The sequence below is a fragment of the Myotis nattereri genome (genome assembly GCF_964212035.1).
Source record: "Myotis nattereri genome assembly, chromosome: 11".
Taxonomy (NCBI): domain Eukaryota; kingdom Metazoa; phylum Chordata; class Mammalia; order Chiroptera; family Vespertilionidae; genus Myotis; species Myotis nattereri.
The window spans coordinates 55,444,387-55,464,465 of record NC_138086.1 but is presented as its reverse complement, the minus strand read 5'-3'; positions in this window follow the sequence as shown (position 1 = coordinate 55,464,465).

The following is a 20,079-nucleotide window of genomic DNA, read 5'->3' as shown; positions in this document are numbered from 1 at the left end:
GATGGGAAAGCTGAAATGCTTATCTGTGGATAACTGAGTTTTAATTATTTTATCTCATTTCATGACACTGGTAGAGGTACTTCTATTGTATTTTCAGTTTGTTCCAAAATAATGTGTTATGACAGTAGAATGAAAATCAAATGTACCACGGGTCAGATTTGTTCAATTTGCCTAAAGGAAAGATCACAATGAAAATTCTTAGAGAGGTTTACTACGTCAAATGTAATTATAACTCAGTCAATTGTTCAAAATACAAAGTTTGGTGTAAAATGCTTTAAATCTATATTTTCCATCAGACTTTTTATTGGCACAAGTTTTATCTTCAGATAAAAGAGAAGTACAATTCTCAAATATCACAATAGTTCTCATATGAATCACTTTTTGGTTCTTGAATTTCTATATTCAGTTAAAAAAAGTCCCTTTATTACAATCTTATATTTCCATCTCTTGTCAGAAATATTTTGACATAGGAGCAAAGATAAGTAATAATTTATAAAGGATAAATATGACTGACTATATGATCAAGGATAAATAAACATAAACTAGTTTATATTACAATGAAATAATTTTGAAATAGAAACATAAATCTAAAGTTAACTGAATAAATCTTCAATTTAGTAAAGGTAATATGACATTTGGCTACAAAAATCATTATTTTTTTCACTCATTATGAGGAAAATAAAATCTCTAACTATAAACATTGGCTAATTTTATTCCAAGATCAACTAGTTTGAAAACATTTAATATCTGCAGTAATCAGATGAATTAAATAGTACTGTTTTAGGGTACTACTTTAGACCAAAGACTTAAGCAAAGATGCAATATTTGAAATGAATAAGAAAATACTTGTTTGCCTTACTGGTGTGATTCAATGGTTGAACATCGACCCATGAGCCAAGAGGTCACTGCTTGATTCCTGGCCAGGGCACATGCCTGGGTTGAGGATTCAATCCCCAGTGGGTGTGCAGGAAGCAGCCGATCATTGCTGCTCACTCATCATTGATGTTTCTATCTCTCTATCCCTTTCCCTTCCTTTCATTCTAAAATAATCAATAAAAACATATTTTTTTAAAAAACTTGTTTTCTTTTACACATGATATTTGTAAGACATTTTTTTTCTTTGAAACAGTATATACTTAAATTACAGAGGCTGTATTTGAATTTATGTTCTGAACCCAGCTTTTAAGCTTTTATTTTCAGTTGGAATTCTTTGCATTTAAGCTATTTTAAGTTCAATGTGAGGAAACCTCTTATTTGTTCTTTCTCCATAAAAGGAGTAGTCTTTAATAAATTTGTCTCTTATTGTGGCCTATAATCCTCAGTGTTTACTGGAAAAGATCAAATCTCAGGTTTGACATTTAAATGTTGCAAATTAGACACTGCCTAGTATATCACATAGCATCAGTAAAAGGCAGAAGAGGTATTTACTTTGGATAGTTTTGATTATAAGCATTTCCCCCCTTTGTTCTTTCATGTTTTTACCATCTTCATAACCCCATCATGTAGCCTACTGGTCGCTGAAGAACACAAATTACCAAATGTAATTTCACTTAGTGGATTTTCCAGTTCCAAAGGAAACTTGCATTTTAGCATAATTTCAAAATGACTTCAGAGGAGATTAGTTTCTGATATTTGAAGACAGTGGTTTGTGAAATGTGAAATCTCACATATTACATATTTAATTTTTTATCAGTAAATATTCTCTCAGTGATGTCTTGCAAATGGTAAACATTCAGTTAAAATGGCCTAATGAATAAATTGGGTAGTCCTAAATACACAGGAATACTAAAGTTCTTGCAATTATTTTTAATCATAATTCTTTATAAACCCACGTCTAGACAATGTTAACTTCCCCTTGGGTGATTTGTGCTACCTCTAGTGGAAAGAGGGAGCCGCTTTGTGATCTTGCGGTACGGAGTTCAGATCCTGGTTCTGCCTCTATTGGCTGCATGACAGTGAGCTACTTACTTCCCTGAATCTGGGGTTTGGATTTCTTTTTTAAAAAAGAATTAGGCACAAAATGTATAAAGTAAAGTACACTCTGAACGTAATAACTGTACAATAAATGGTAGCCAAAGTTTAAATTATTAAAGTTATTTGTTGAAGTAATTTGAAATAAGGTTTCTGGAACCACTTTATTTTCATGTATATTTGTATATTCTCATACAATATTATCCAAGTGTCATAGAAACATGAAAATGAATGGATGAATGTGAATAGTTCATTCTGAATGAAAATAAATGTCAAAGAAAAAGTTTATTCATTTTAATACCAAAGAGTTGTTTGTTGTTTGTCTACTTTTATTCTGCCACAGTTTTTTCTGAATGTCTCATGCATGCTGCAATGTGCTGCCAGGAAAATATGTCCTTTACAAATTGTCATTAAGTCCTTTGGCAATTAAAAAGTAATCCTGGGAGGTGGTGATGTCTTTGGATTATAATCTGGGAGTTTCTGGAGAAATTGCTGGGAAACGATAGGGATAGTGTAGAGTTCCTTCGTCTGCCTTGCTTCTGTTCCTTCCTGGCAATGTACCAATGTTGGCCCTTGGGCATCAGGTGGTTATAGAGGAGACTGCTCTTTTTTCTTATGGAAAGAGAAAAGAAAGAATTCAGAAGCTCCTCTGCCAGCCTATTTCCTACAGAGATTCTGACCCCTTGCACCCCAGGCTGCCTGTCACCACACACAGCCACCTCTGCCCTTTATCCACCAGAGTTCGTCACCGTTCCCATGTTAGCTCACTGGACCCACTCTTCTCACTATCACTTTGTTACATTGCTCTAGCGTTAAGTTTGGGGAGGAAGCCAGTATCGTCTGTAGTTCAGCTCTCTTGTTAATACTGGGATTTCTCAAAATCTGCCTGGGGTAATTTTAGACTGTGCAAGAGTCCCATGGTGAAAACTGCTATGAAGAGTTTTGAATCATACATCATGTCTGACATTGAGAAATTTTTTAATCATTTAGGAAAATAAAACACCTTTTGACTCTCAGAATATTTTAGTGTAAAATGTAAAGATGTTTCAGATAATCCATTCAAAACTCACGGAAAATAAAACACCTATTCTATTGCTCGATACCATTTTCTTTCCGGGAGAAGTTAAAAAACAATGGAGAAACATTCATTTTTATAATTTGCTGACACTGTCTCTGATATTTTAAATGTTTTAATGTTTTTAGAGCACATGTCAAAACACTTTCTGTGAAACAGCCTACTCGGAAGACTTTACCTGGGGGTGGGGGAACACTCCGAGGAAGAGCTACCTGGTGGTGAGACATAGGCCTTCAGGCCAAGGGCGTGTACCACCGACCACACCCACTGTTCTGATTGTGGGGGAACACGGTAACCTCAATGTCACTCTCACATCTAAGGGGGATGGAAGAAGCACTGACTGAATCTTAATTGTTTTATCTTCTCTATTCCTTAATATAATCACTTTTCGTACTGTCTGTCTTACGTGTTCACCTATGGGTTCAGCTTTTCCTTTTCTGGAGAGAGAACAGAGCTAGCTGAAATGATGAGGTCCAAAGAGGTAAACTTCCTTCTGATCTTTACCAACATAAAATAGGCATTCCCAGGAGACTTCGCTCAAAATGGAAACATAAAAGAGTTCCATGACTTAGAAAGTGACCATTCTCTAGCATGTCCAGTACATAGTTTGTGTGATACATGTGCCGTAATTCTTCATGGCATAAAAAGACTGAAAATCCACACAATTGAAAAAGTATAAAGCTGTAAAGCCTGGAGTAGATGAGCTAGCAGAGTTACTAATGAAAGAGCCTTCATTGTATCTGGATCTTGTTCAAGTTCACTACAGCACATAGGGAAGACAAAACTTCCCACCCTGTTTAAAAATCAATATATTTCACAAGGCTTAAAATAAATATAATGAAAAATAACACAATGATAGGTCACATTGAAAATACTCATAAAAACTTTTACATAAACACTGTCATTGCATCTCCATTTTCATAGCCCAAAGATTGAGGGGAATTTAGTACAATTGAGTAGTAACATGATAGACCAAAGAATAACTCTAAAATAGCCCCATCTGTCTTCACAGCTCATGTTCTGATACCAATGGTTTTTGAAGAAGTCCACAGATTTGCAAAAATTCATTCCTTATGAATCTGAAGGAATTATGGGTTAAATAAGTATACAAATGATGCCTTGCAAATCCAAGCCCAAATGATAAAGCTTAATGCAAACACCTACCTACAGACATAGACACAGAATCATTTCTATAATATCATAACCCTACTGTGCATACTATTTGAAACCTATTATTTTCACATGTGACAAATAGTCACCCTTTTGTGGTAGGCAATTACACAGACCTGAGCAGAGCAAGGACAATGGGCCACGTACAGAAAGTCACCAGGGGTGAAACCTCCAGGTGCTTAGTAAGGACAATTATTGGGTGGGACTTTGCCTCCAGGGTGACTTTTGCTCCCCTAGCATATCACTGGTCATGAGGTTTGGACCCCCTGACCTATCCTCCCTAGAGAAAATATCTAGTTGTATTTCAGCTCCAGGTCCAAAACAGCAGCAAAACCAGACCAGTGACCCCATGGCTGCCCTCAGGACGAGCACAATGAACAATGGTTCCCACCCTGGCACCAAACCAGTGCACTTTCCCTCTCAGGAGCATGCCCCTGCCTTTCCCATCCCTCTCCACCTCCCTGCCCCAGGTGCATAACCATTAGCTCTCTCACCCCCAAGCTCCAAGGGCCCTTCTTTAACTTCTATAACTTGTTTCCTAAGCACATTTCTTCTAGGAATTACTTCTTGAACCTCTGTGATTTTATACATAAATGTTCTCTAATAGTTGGAATCTTGTCTCTGAATTCTTTCCTAGCCAGAACTCACGTACCAAGGTTGCTGAACCCAGGTCCAGTCTGACCCTATGGGTCTAAACTAACACCCAGTGCTGTTCCACCACCTACAACACTTTGAAATAATAAATTTAAAAGCTACAAACCATGGATGTGCTTAATTTATTTTTTATTTTTTAAAAATATTTTTAATTGATTTTGAAAGAAAGAGAAAGGGAGCGGTATAGATAGAAACATCAATGAGAGAGAAACATCGATCTGTTGCCTCCCACTTGGCCCCCACAAGGATCAAGCCTGCAACCCAGGCATGTGCCCTGACCAGGAATCACATTATCCACCTCTTGGCTCCTGGGTCAACACTCTACCATGGAGAAACACTGGCTGGGCTGGGTGTGGGTAATGCTGTTTATCCAAACCATCATTATTGGGCATTTAAGCTGTTTTTAAAATTTTAAGATTACACATATTTTTTGGTCAACTTTTAATTAATAAATATTTGGAGATATGTCTCAGGATTCCTATTGTTCAAATTCCTGGAAGTGGAAATGGTGGGTCAAGAGTTTAACCCACCTGCTTGCATTTTATCAAAATTTCCTTCAGAATGATTGTATGAACAAATACTTATCAGCAGTGCTTAAGTTGCATGTATAGTGTTCCTTATAAATACCTGCATGCTTTGTATTAATCATCTAATCTCATATAGTACCTTTGCAAGAAGAACTTACCTGGCTTCTAATGAAAATGCCAATAAGATGACATATACAGAGGTCAATAATCCAATTAACTGTGTAACCTCAAAAACATGTATGAGAAGAGCCAGTTCATATTAGCTGTGCAGACTGCTATGGAAACTCTAAGGAAGTCTGGCCAGCTCAGTGGTTGAGTGTTGACCTATGTATGAACCAGAAGGTCACGGTTCGATTCCAGGTCAGGGCACATACCCGGGTTGTGGACTCCATCCCCAGTAGGGGGTGTACAGGAGGCAGCCAATCAATGATTCTCTCTCATCATTGATGTTTCTATCTCTCTCTCCTTCTCCCTTCCTCTCTGAAATCAATAAAAATATTTTTTTAAAAAAGAAACTCTAAGGAAGACCTGTGGCTGTTATTCTCTGTTTCTCTTAAAGGTTAAATTCTGGATAAAGATTGAAAGCTAGCTGCTTTGTAAAGTTGTTTTCAGATTTGATTACCTAAGACATGCTATAGTAATGAGTCATCAGATCAGATTAACACTTGCAATAGGTTTGAATGTCAAGTAAGAGGGAGAATTCAGGGGAAAGAAAAATGATCCCCAGGGCCTAGATGTAAGTACTGTCTTGGCAAAACTGTATGTCTAAGTGTGACAGGTGTATTACAACACATTTTTAAAACCTTAAGAAAGGGTTCATGCTGGCTGGAGACTCTCAAATCATAGGAAATTAATTGTTTTCAAGTGATTTGTCTTGAGAGATATTCAAATTCTTTCTTGGTAAATAATCAAGTCTTTTTCAATCTTTGGTATAATGAAAAGAACATAGGAAGAGAAGTTGTAAAACTTGATATTGTATATCCCAGCTTCAGACCACTGAGATCAAGTGAGTATCACAATAAAACAAGTTGTAATCTTTTTGTTGATAGAGGGTCTTATTGTCAATTTGTAAAAAATGCAACATCTATGAAAAGCAATAATGCAAAGTGCAATAAAACAAGGTGTGCCTTTATACAATTAATTACATTTTTCTTATTCTAGTCTCTCTTATGAGCCTACTAATTGTATAGCAAATGGAATGCTTTTACTAATTATTCAATACATTAAACCAAACAAACCATCTATAGACATCAGTCTAAATAAAAATGAATTAATCATAAGACATCAGGCCTCTTTATTCATTGCAAGCAATCTCTCTTCTAGATAACATGTTCATGTTGTCAACTTCAGAAAACTTGAGAGGCAGAAAAAGAAAAAGACAGCCTTCTGTCTGACCTAGAAACATGAAAACTTAAAAAAAAGAAGTTCTGTTTTTCTTCCATTAAATGAATATTAACTTAATCTAATCTAAGGCTCATTTTTTTAGTTAAGGTTTGCAAGCAAATCTCTATAAAAATGCAAATTATATAATAGACTCTTGGATTTTTCCTGTCCTTTTCCTTCATCTTGTTAATCTTGCAAGAAACATCCTCTATGCCTTTCAGAACATTGAATTTTAGTGGAGATGTTGATGAGGAAAGAAAACTAAGTTCCACATAAGCACTTAACAAAATTACTATGAAAAGAATTTGAAAGAAGTTTGAGAAATCAAGGCTCCTCTTTCGTTATTTGAATCAATGACTGTCAAATTTAAAACATTGGCTTTCATTTTTACATAGTATCTTCTAAAATTTGAAGTTATACAAAAGCATAGTAAGTAAAAAAAAAATACTACAGGAAAAGCCCACTCCCCCCCCCCCAACACACACTCACACACATAGAATTAAGACCTGAAGTCCCAATCAGTCTACTTATTTAATAAATTCCTTTTAGTTCTATTTTGTTTTAGCTATTCTAGCTCTGCAGAGACTAAATGAGAAAAGTATGATGAAACATTCGACCTCCATCATGAAAGTGAAAGAAAAATAAGGTCAGTGATCTAAACGTTTGTTAGGAAATCTGTTTAAGACTTGGATTTGCATGTATCCCCTCTTTCTTGGACTATTAATTTAGTCAGCCCTTCGACGAGGCTTAACCATCTCAAGTGACATTGCCATCCGTGCAGAGCAAGTAGCTGAAGAAGATCTAGTCCAGGATAACTGAGCCTCTGAGACGGCAGACATTACGGGGGATTTAGGAAAGATTACACTCTTTGTATCCTGCCAAAAGCAATAATTAACGTGAGTGGAATCTGCTTATATAAACAGCTGTCATTTTTTTCTTCAACAAGGAATTTTGCCATTTGCCAGTATCAAAAAGGCTAATCTAGAGAGAACTTAATTTTCACCATCCCCCCTCCTCAGTAAGAACCTCTGAAAGAACAATTAAACAGAATGTGCAGCCTGAGGAAGGGTCCAGCAATCGCAATGCACGCCAGCCACTGCCCAACCCGGGGAAACTTCAGGAAGACCCAATGCAATACTTGGTCTGATTGTTGTCTGTGTAAGTGCCTAGTCAAGATCGACACTCTTATTTATCATCTTCCTCTAGCATTCCTTCACCAGTCTTCAGATTCTAGATGACTAGTAAATACATTTCAATCTTAGAAAGTCATACCATAGTTTTTATCTAAATAACCCAAAAGGCATAACATTAAAAGGTTAAAGGAATTTCTAAATGTTTTTGAAGCAGAAGACTCCCTTCTATGATCATCAGTAAAAACCAGTTGTCTGAGAAGCTGGGCATATAAAAATCATGAGCATTTCATTCCAGATGTTATGACGACTATAAGCTGTAGGACACAGATGCTACATGCTAGGAGAGAAGAGAGGAAAGAATATTGAATCAACTGTGAAATACAGATCACTGAGATGAGGAAGAGTATGCTGTGTATTGCAGGTCCCCAGATCCTGTTCACATACTGTATTTATTTTATCCTCAGAAACCCTTTGGATGGTAAACAATAACTGGGCTCAGAGAAGTTTTATGGTTTGCCAAGACTGAAAAGTCAATGACAGTGTATGAGTCCCCACCCTCCAGGCCAGTGTTTTTTCCCCTTATTTTTCCAAGAATGCATTAAAACAAATGAACAGATAGGTCATAAGAAAATTATACAATTGGCCATTTGCATATGAAAAGATGTTTGATTTCAAACATAAAAAAAAGAATTGCATAGATATTTCTCAGCCATTAGACTGGCAAAACCAAAGTAGAAAACAAAGACTGTTGGGAACTAGGAACTATCATATGCTGTTGAGAGGACTAGAATATGGTACAAACCCTATGGAGGAGTAGTGGCAAGCCTAACCAAAGTACAGATGCACCTACACTTTGAGCCAGCAGTCCTCCTATTAGGAATCGAGCTTATAAACACATCCACACAAGGCCAAAATGAAATATGATCAAAGTTTTTCATTGTGTTATTATTTGTATAGCAAGAATTAGAAATAACTCAAGTATTAACAATATGGAGTTGCCTGAACTAATGATGGTACATCCATATAATAAAGTAATATGCAGCAAAAAAAGAAAATGAGGACTATCTTTATGTACTGATATAGAAAGATCTTTGGGATATATTCTTTAATAAGAAAGCAAGGTACAGAATAGTATATATATGGTATACTATCTTTTATATAAGAAATGGGAAATGTATCTGTTGCAAATTGGAAGGATTAAAAAAAGCTAATAAATGGTTAACTATAGAGAGCAGGAGGGGGTAAGTGAGGAAGAAATGTTAGGAGAGGCATCTAGGTACACATTTTTAAAATATAGTTTTGACTTTCATACCATATAAATGCACTGACCTTATTTTTTAAAGGAAGATAAAAAAGAAAAAGGAATCCTTAAAATTCAAAAGAAACTTAAACAAATATATATAATTCTATGTAAACGTATTTGAGGGTTAGTTTCCATGAAACAAGAGTAGATTAATGTGAAAAAGGAGCAGAGAACAAGAATTCTTGAAGATTAATGACAGGATTTCCAGGATGAGATTGCAAACTAAAATGCAATCTAATTTTGAATATTTGCTGGAGTATAAGAAAGAAAAAACCCACGTGGTTTTAATGCTTAAGACATCACTATGGAGAGATGCATCTACTACCAGAGGATTGTATTTATTTCTCCAATCACACAACTTGGTTCTGTAATGATTAATATGTACATAATTAAAACATTCTAAATAAAGAAATATCTATAATAATAAAATCATAATATGCTAATTAGACCAGATATCCTTCTTGGTGACCTTCCAGATAAAGCTGGGGCTGTGATGGAAGCCCGGGTCCTCAGTGCCAGCCGGGGGAAGGAAGGCCTACTTTTGCATGAATTTCATGCATCAGGCTTCTAGTATTACATATGAATCTCATGGTTTCCTTGTTAAACATTTGGCCTCCTCTCTACAAATGATATTTCCATTTATATTTTCTATTGCATGCTGAGGATTAAGTAATTCCTAAGGGTTATTCTTTCTATACATTTCCATGTGTTATACACTGTGTCTAGTTTTCAGACAATAAGGGCATGACAGTTGATTAAAGGGCCTCATCTTTGAGGCTTTGGAAAAGAAAAGGATTACTTAATCCTAAATCATTATCTGGGTCAGGTATCTGCCATTTAAGCCTGAATATTTGCTTGGGTTTGAATTAAGGTAAATGTCCATGGACAATGCTAAAGGCTGGGCCACCAGAGGTGGTTCCCATAGAGATAGGACTAATGTTCAGGGGGAAGGAAAAGCATGCTTGCAAGGCCGGCCCCATGGCCATGCAGTTTGGGTAGTTGCACAGGGTTCCATACTTACAAGAGGCTAGTGCTTGAGTTAATAATGCTTGGTTGACACCACCTTAAAATTCTTAATCATATCTGAGCAAGAGGTATCTCATTTTCATTTTGAACTGAACCCCACATATTATTTAGCCAATCCTGCATGTGTGGCTTGGCCCTAGGCTTATCTGTAGAGCTGGCTGTCGCTCTGTTTGACTTCATTTATGCTCAGCTATTGCTACCCCATTTCCTTCCTGCAGATAAGGGCTGGGGTTGGACTACTCTAGCTACTACAACAGTACAAAAGACGTGAGCAAACATGTATTGGGGAGTGTGAGGTAGGGTGGGGAGGAAGACCTAAACGTTCAATCATTAACGTCATGGTAATTTCATTCAATTTTTATAACTCTTGTTGACAATGCTCCTTCTTTAAATTTTTAGTAATTCCATCCTTCTATTGACTCTGACACCCCTATTTTAGAAAAGGTCACCCCATATTTTCTCTCTAAATATTTAAGAGCATTGTTTCTCAAAATACAGTTGAAGACCAAGAGTGGCAATATTTTGATCCGGCAACATTTGTATAAATAATGTTATGCTTTTTGGGGGGGTCACCAATTTGCAGCTTGCCAGAGCTGCTTTGTGGAGTTGTGCTGTGCACAGCATGCTCAAGGGAGCTGAGGCACCCAACAGCTCTGTGTGCCTATAGGTCTATGGACATTCACTGGCCTCTTGTCTGATCTAGTCTCCTTGTTGTAACTCTAGTTTTATAGCAGCAGTGCTCATGATAAGTTCAGTAGACTTTATTTTTTTATTTTCCTCTAAGGTGGGCAAGTAGTAGCAAACAGGAATAATCTATATATATAAAAGCCAAGCGACCAGAACGACTGAAATAACTGGTCGCTATGACGCACACTGTGGCCAGCCATCGGCCCGATCAGGGGTGGGGCCGGCCAGCCAACCTCCCACGGCCCCTATCCCCAGCCGGCTGGGCCCCGATCAGGGCCAATCAAGGTGGGCCAGCTGAACCCCACTTGTGTACGAATTTGTGCACTAGGCCTCTAGTATATTTATATATGATAATAATTGTATGCCGAAACCGGTTTGGCTCAGTGGATAGAGCCTCGGCCTGCGGACTGAAAGGTCCCAGGTTCGATTCCGGTAAAGGGCATGTACCTTGGTTGCGGGCACATCCCCAGTGGGAGATGTGCAGGAGGCAGCTGATCGATGTTTCTCTCTCATTGATGTTTCTGACTCTCTATCTCTCTCCCTTCCTCTCTGTAAAAAATCAATAAAATATATTTTTAAAAAAATAATTGTAATGACATTATTATTATACCCATAATGAATAATTACTATATATGAGGCACTGTCCTAAACACTTGATGTGCTCCATTTTATTCAATGTTCCCAGCCACCTGAGAAGTAGCTACTGCATTGTCCACTATTTATAAAGGAGAGAACTGAGACTCAGCAAAGTGGATTGATCAAGGTTGGAAAATTGGGACTCTGGCCAGAGGACTCGAGAGCCATGCTCTAAAGCACTGTAGTGCCCTTACTCTAACAGAGAAACCATTTGAGGTTCACAGTCATTGGGACTAGAGAGGTTCTGGCTATTTCATATCTGTCTGTTGAGTGAATTAAACAAACAAAAACAATCATGCACTGAAAGTGATTCTACTCTTTTTAACCTTATCTCACATTCCTACAATATAACAACTGCTGTTTGTACATGATTTTAGTTTTGGAAGTTTCATGGTGATTCACCAGGTAGGATTTTAAAGGATCATAAATTGTGGACCCTTGTTGTTGGCTGCTGTGAAAAAGGGAAGAATTGAGGAAGTAAGCTGCAGATAAGGCTAGGAAATGTACTCCTTTTCTGAGAAAATGGTTTACTGTTTCTTATTCACCTCAAAGCATCATTGCATTGATGTCAATGGGTCACATATGTATGGAATTTAAAATATGATATTTAAGAACAGTCCAAATATCTATCTTACTATCTTTGTGTTTAATTATTGGTTGTTTCACTTTTATGGGTGATTTAAGAGAGCACTTAATGCATAAATACTGAAAACCACATAAACACCATCTTCCATAGAAATAATAAGATATATTAAAATAGGACACACGGAAAACAATGTCTAATAATTATTCAAAGCAATCTGAAATTCTCTAATACAGGATTTCCTTTCTAAAATTTGCTTCATCCTGATAAGAAGGATGAGAGTAAATTGTAAGGATATTTCCTTGGAGATAATTCTGATTTTAGAATTTTGCTGTAATCGCACGGTACGTTTAGCTGATGAATGTGGGATTCAAGTAGCCTTAATTTCCCAGCTTCTCATTTTACTAGTTACCAACCAGCTCTACTGGAAAAGAAAAAAAAAATTCTGGGAATCCAGATACCAATAGCAGAACAGGTTTTGTTTCTTTTTATTTCTAAAAGTGCTCTAAAAATTGCTCCCAAAATTGCCACAGGCCAAGAACATGGGATTGTAGGTAAATATTAGCAGAGTGAGCACATTCCATACTTTTCTCAAACAGAAGAACTAACTCTCAAAAGGCTACTGCTCAATAAGACAGATGATGTCAGTTGAATCTCATTTCCCCATAGACAATATTAACAAAGGCTTATGTTACTAACCAAGTTTTCAAAACAAACAAACAAACAGTAGACAATATCTCTATACTTCTTAAAGTATTTAAAAATTATTATATATATTAAAGACAGAATAAGGTAGTAATCAATTAAACATATTTTGTTTATGGTATATTAGGGACTTGTTAGTGATTACAGATTCATTGCAGGTGTGTTGAGTCTTATTTTTTCACACACTTAGAATCATTTCATGATTGTTTGGGAAACAGATCTAGTGATATTTGTCTTACTGCCCTGTTTTCGATGGAAATTTGTCTTTCACAAGAATCGGCATTAAAAGAAATTTCTTGACTTTCCTCTCTGTTTGGGATCATGAGCACCAAACAATTGACATCCTTGTTTATTTGACGGTTTCAATAAGTAAAAGTGGCTGTAGATATAAGTAGAACCGCTGAGAAGAGAAAACTTTATGCATCCTGCCAGATTCACATGACAAAATTTTGAGGTTGAAATACTTTTAATTACTAACTGAAGGACACTAATAAAGGATAATGGAGCCAAATATATGGTTTTGGAAGATGATTTTACTTTGGGTGGTAGGTACTGTTAATATATTCTCTCTGATCCTTACAACATCCTGTGAGGTAGCTAGGTATTATGATCCTGAAGTACAGGAGAGAGAAACTCAAGTTCAGGGACAATAAGTTAAATGCCCAAGGTTACAGAGGTGGGACTCAAATTCTGACTTATATGCTTCAAAATCTCAGGTCCTTACCACTACCAGTACTCCTTTACCATTTTCCCCCTCCTGATAGATGGAAAACTATGTTTTTCAATGAAGACTGCAACTATTCTGAAACGGTATTTTTCTCCCTAAGTAATACACAAAGCTTTTTCGCCCAGTTGTTTGAATGATGGCTGCCTCTAGATAACCAGACAAGCATGGAAAATAATGTCATCAAGCTGACATTTATAGTCAGATTCAGTTAGATTAGATCAGCCAGTAAGTGCCTTTGAAATGCTGTTTATTAATTTTAATAACTTATTCTATGTAATAAAAGGGTGGGAGATACTTCGCAAGCTTTTCTCCCACTTTCTTGGACATGAAAGTAATTTGCATTCAACCATGGTCAGTTTTTCTTTTGTTACTTATTGTGGTGTTGATGCAAGAACCCAGTCCCTTTAGAGGAAGTGTTATAAAGCCCTTAAGAATATGGATCAAGTTGAATAAAGCATGAAACCTTTGTCTTATCTTTTATTATTGTGTGTTCATATTATAATAAGTAGCTGAAAGAACAAAATATTTCACTATTGCATTAGAGCAATGATAAATCCGGACCAGAATTCTGATGCCAAGAGCAATCCCAGGATATGGACCTTGGTGGATGAAAGGAGGGGTTGTCAGATAAAATATAGTTAGATATTGTTTAACTGTATAAATATTGTTAAATATAAAACACAATTAAATACACACAGTTAAGTATCACATGTAATACACATCTATACTAAAAAAAAATATTTATCAGAAATTCAAATTTAACTAGGTGTCCTGTATTTTTATGTCTTAAGCCTAGCAACTCTACTTTCAAAAAGCATTGAATCAAAAAAACAAAACACGAAAGGGTACATACCAATTATACTTATATAAAACTCAAAACCAGGCAAAAATAGTTCCACAGTTCTGAGTATGATTAGTGGTGTATTTGGAGAGACCAGTGACTGTGAGAGTTACTAGAGTGATTTGGGAATGGGTTAAGCTCTATTTCTTGACCTGGGGGTAGTTACCTGTATTTACTTGGCAAAATAATAATAATAATAATAATAATAATAATAATAATAATAATGTGCATGTTTGGATTTGTTTTCTTTACCTTTTGGAATGTATATTATACAGAATTAGTTTGTTTTTAGGTGCCATGATCTTATTTATGAACCACAGAATAGTGGTTGGGAGGCAATGCTGAGGGGAAGTACTAGGGAGTGAGGCTGCTGTTAAGAGGATGATGTACTGATCTAGAATAAGAGTTTGAAATGGGGCATGGTTCTAAATTATGGAGACTTTACATTTCCTGAGATGCTAATATTGGCAAGACAGCTTCCTAAGTGATGCGCATTCATAAAGAATGAAAGAGTCTGGGAACACCCACAGGTATTTGGCATAGAATATTAGGTGAAGTGGTCCGGTCACTATCTAAGGCTGAAGAGTTTGTGGACTTCACAACCCTCAAGGGCCACATTCCGATCTCAGGCATGATAGGTGTACATATTTATTGTGAAAATTTTCTGGCAAACAGTGAGAGATTTTGAGGAAATCTGCATTTAATATTTTTTAAAAGAGATGGAAGTAAAGTAGAAGGGGTGATCTCTGCTCAGTGTTAATTCCCACAAAAGTTCCATTTGGGCTAGTGGAAGCCCTGATGAGGTGCTTAACACCCACAATGAGAACGGAAGATGACTACATTTTATAGGTCAGTGGGAAGGAGAAATAAACAATGAGCACAGTTTTCAACTATTATGCCTGAAGTTCATAGAATATTCAGTTACAAATGAGTAGGAGGAGGTTGAGTATATGGGTATGAGTTGCAGAAGTCTTGTCTGGGCTAGCAATATAAATTTGAAAGTCATCTGTGTGGAGGAGTTCATTAACACTGAGCAGAGATCACCCAGCAAGGATCAGGAGTAAGAAGCGAAGAGGACCAAGGGTAAAATGTTGAACAACTCTCATCTAAAGAGTGAGAAGTAGTAAAAAGAAGGCTAACTATGATGCAGCCAGACAGGTATGGGATGAAAACTAGGAAAGAATGGTGAAGGATAACTGTAAAATGTGGGCTGAAAAATGCTATTTGGCATCGGCAAGTAGGAATGCCTTAGCAAGAGCGATCTTGGTGACCTGATGTAAGTAGGAGCTATTTGAGCAGGATGGAAAAGGATTAGGAGATGGGAAAGTAAAATCTCAATTTTTTAAACCTAGGAGTTTGCTTATAATTGGAAAGAGAAAGATAGAGTGATAGATGAAAGTCTCAGAACAAATGGGGTGATTTCTTTTTTGTTTTGTTTTAAGATGGGAAAAACTTAAGCATGCTTGGGTACTGAGGAGAGCCAGTCAGTTGAAGAGTTTGAAAAGAGAGAGTTTGAAACCTGGATCAAGAACTTGAGGGGGCGGGGAAGGAACTATCTCAGAGCCAACACATACATAAAAAAAAAATGGTTCTGATTATGAGGTGGAACACTTCATATCCTGATACTGCACTTGCAAAAGATGCATTTGATAAAATGTGATAATATGAAAGGGGGAAACAAAAGAATTCATTCCTAAAGCTCCTATTTTGTACATAAAATTGCATGGAAGGTCATGTGCTAAAAGTAGGAAAGAGAATACAAAATGCCTAGGGAGAGAGGAGTAAACATTTAGAGGAGTTATGGAGGGTAACAGGAAACCAATCAAGCAAAATAATAACTGAATTGCTGAGAGAGATTACCAAATACCTGAGCTCGGAGGTCACCCACTTTCATTAACAACAAGCTCCATAGCAGCATAGTTGTTTCCAGAAACACGTAGCAGCTCTAAAGACAAGAAAGTGTAATGTGGTCCTTGGTGGGGTATTCTGTGCATAGAGGACACAGAACCTCAGAGTGGAAGGGGTTTGAGGCCTTTTCAAGAGAGTGATTGAAATGATGCCCCGTAGTGCAGATGGGAGTGAAGCCAATAAGAACCTTTTGGGCTTGGAGAAAGGAGGTCGTGGAGCAAGACTGGAGATCAAGATGTGATCAGAGGAAGTGTCGTGAGAGTAAGCTGTGTGAGAGCGCAGGAAGCAAAGGATGCTGTGGTCAAATCGTCAGTTCTTGCAGTCATAGATTTTGGAGATGCCGCTGTTCCGGCTAATATTTCTAACAAAAGGCCCTGAGAGGTATTGCTGATGTGGGGGAAATTTTCTTTGCAGAGAATCACACAAAAGAACTATGAGGTTACAGAGAGAAAACATCTTGGAGACGTTTAGGAATCCCCAAAATGATGGCTGCAGCCATGTGAGAGGGAAAGATTATGATATGGGTCAGTGTTATTGATATGTGTTCAGGATGATGAGGAGGCCCGTAGGGGCCAGTTCACAATAGCTGAACTGGGTGAATAGTATATCAAAGCAGTGAGTGACGTAGAAGAGTTGGATCTGTGTTATGGGCCTAGGAGGATGTAGTTCTTGGAGCATGTTAGAATAGCACCTTCATCTAAGGAGCTACAAGAAAGCAATACTCTCTGGGAAGAATCAGACTTCAGAGAAAGCATTTTGTTAAATCGAGCACTCTATAGAGAGGTGGGAGGGACAGAGAAGTTATTCCCAAGACATCATGAAATGGAGGGATACTAATAATGGGAAAATAGTCCAGAGGAGAGAGTCTAGAACAGCATAGCAGAACATAAGATAAGATAGATCACAGGATACACCTTCATATAAATCAGCGATTTTCAACCCTTTTCATCTTATGGCACACATAAACTAATTACTAACATTTTGTGGCACACCAAAAAATACATTAAATTTTATGCCAGTATAACAAAAAAAGGTTTAATTTGGATTCATTCACAACAAAGAGTTATTGTTGTATTGGCTATTGTCATTTTTTTTATTTGATCGTCTAAGGAAAGAAGTCAGTGCCCCTGACTAAATAGTCAGGTATTGCATGTTTTAAAAATTCTTGCAGCACACCAGTTGAAAATCACTGATCTACTAGTAAATGCATGGCAACTTTTGATCATCATATGCAACCAGGTCCTGGTATCATTGTAGAAGTAGAGAGATATGGTCAGTAGTGAAGCAATATGAATTTGAAAGTCATCTGTGTGAAGGAGTTCATTAACGCTGAGCAGAGATCACAGATTTTGGACCTCAGGTTCTGGAGTCCCATGTTGATCAACTGTGGTTGGTAGTCCATATTAGAAGGATTAGAAATGAAGCAGCCCATTCATAGAGGTTTGAGACCCTCTCTAATATCTCCTACCTTCTGTGTATAACTATGAGAAATTAGAATCTATATTTATGATAATTACTCTAAACCTAGAGAAAATTCTCAGTGATCAAAGAAAGATTCAATAATATTCTTCTAACAACAAACATTATTAGATCATGAGATTGTTCATTATTTTGCACTTGCTAATCTAGGAATGTGGACAAATACTATTTTTAAAATTAGTTTCAAAAATTAGTTTCAAAAATAGTTGGGACTATTAGTACCCAGAAACCTCAGTTATTTAAAAAAAAAAAAAAAAAAGAGGATTTCATTTAAGAGATTTCTAATATGGATGATATTCCTCAGTGGTAAACTAAAAGAAGGTAAGAAATAAAGGGCTGATTGAACCTTTTTTTTTTCTTTTTTGGATATGTCAACAAAGTGAATCACCTTTTACAATGACAGCTGAACAGGAATGAATCAGAAGTGGCTGCAACACCACCAGGAAGAGCTGATGAATACGTGCATGAGCACACGAGAATCAAAGCTTCATGCCGGATTAGACTAGGGGTACGTCCTATAGCTATTCTTACACTTTTAGGAGAGAGCACTTTGGAAGTTTTCCATCTACAGGATACAATGTCTATCATAAAGGTATAGTACTCAGAATGAAATTGGAGTCTACGGGTACCTCCACAATGGCAGTTACACCTTCTCCTTATAAAACAAACATACTCACATAAATTCAAATTGAAGAGTTACTTCTTTAGTCACCATTGGTTAATATCAACTGAACATATGTTACAAAATTGGGAAACTTGTTTGGGAAAATAGTTGTATAAAGGCCAACCTTATAACTACAAATCAACATTGACATAAGTAGATGGGAATCCAAGAGGAAGTTATGATGGAATTTACCAACTTGGTATAAGTTCATTTAAGTTCAACACAATGTTTGCCTTTAATTCCGAAGAAAATTGTTTCCACTGGAGCATATCCCCAAATTCAGTTTGCCTAGACTTTGTACTTGCAGCTGATGCATCAGGAATCTGAAAACATTAGTGTTAGGAGGAAATTCGAAAACATCTACTCTCTTTTTTCCCTTGTTCTTTTCTTCCCTCCCTCTCAATAGATTAAGGAAGGGAAGGCTAGAAAAGTTAAATAGCTTGCTAAGGTCTTGACATAAGTATATAAGGGAAGAGTTCAATGTGGAAACATGTATGACTTTGGCACTCAGCTACATAAAAGTCATTATTTATAGTACTTTGAAAAGATGATAAGTAAAAGAAAGCTAACTACTTGGGCTTAAAATGTCTTATTCTATTTGTGGCACAAACTCTCAATTGCAATGCTCTGAAATTAGTGTTTTTGTTTGCATGCATGACCAAAAGCACCTTTGGCTTCACTCTGCATGTTGAAATTATTTTCTTCCAGAGGCTAGGGTGCTTTCTGGCCTTCAAAAGAAGACTATCTTGTGTCCAAATAAATCATTTCTCATGTCTGAGGCTGGAAACTTTTTATTTTTATGCTTGTTCATGGTCTTTCCAAGTTCTTCCTCATCTTATTGTGCTTTTAATGAACTCAACACATAATGTATAGTTGATGCCCTGGGATGCCCCATCCAGGACGTACCTCTGCCACATCAGCCCATACTCTGTCAGTGGGCCCCAAATCTAGCTGCTGCATATTGAAATCAATGGGAGCTCATTACAATCCAAATATCGGGGCCTGGGAACCTGTGTGTAAAATGCATGCCTCTGTGCTTTTTGTGCTGTCAAGTCTTATACCTAGCATTTAGAACACAACTTCAGATTAATCTCTTCCTCCTTTACTCCAGTGAAAATGCAGTATTTGCATAGCTGGCTTTTTAAGTGAGTTAATTTTGTTTTATCTTATTTTTTTTTCATTTTCAAGGTATCAAAGGGAGAGAAACTCAATAAGACTAATAATGCTAAGGTTCAAATAGTAATTAAATGACCCTTCCAGGATAATTTGCAATTTGGCAGTTAATCGGTGAAGAGCAAACTTCTAACTCTCAGAAATAAATCTCTTAGAATTTGAGACACCAAAGCAGCCAGGAGGTTGCTCTTTAGAAAAAGGAAAATTATAACCCACAGCCTTTTCTTTGGGCCAGTTCTGATTTTGGTGATCCGCAGAGAAATCATTTGAATGGTATTTATTATTCACCAACACTTTAATATACTAATTAATTCCCATCCTTATCACAAAAGGCATTTAAGTCCACACGTAAGGATACATAAAATATATAATTTATAAATGAGGAAGAATAAAACCAAACCAGAGCTGAGTGAGAATGAAACAAAAGGCTAAAA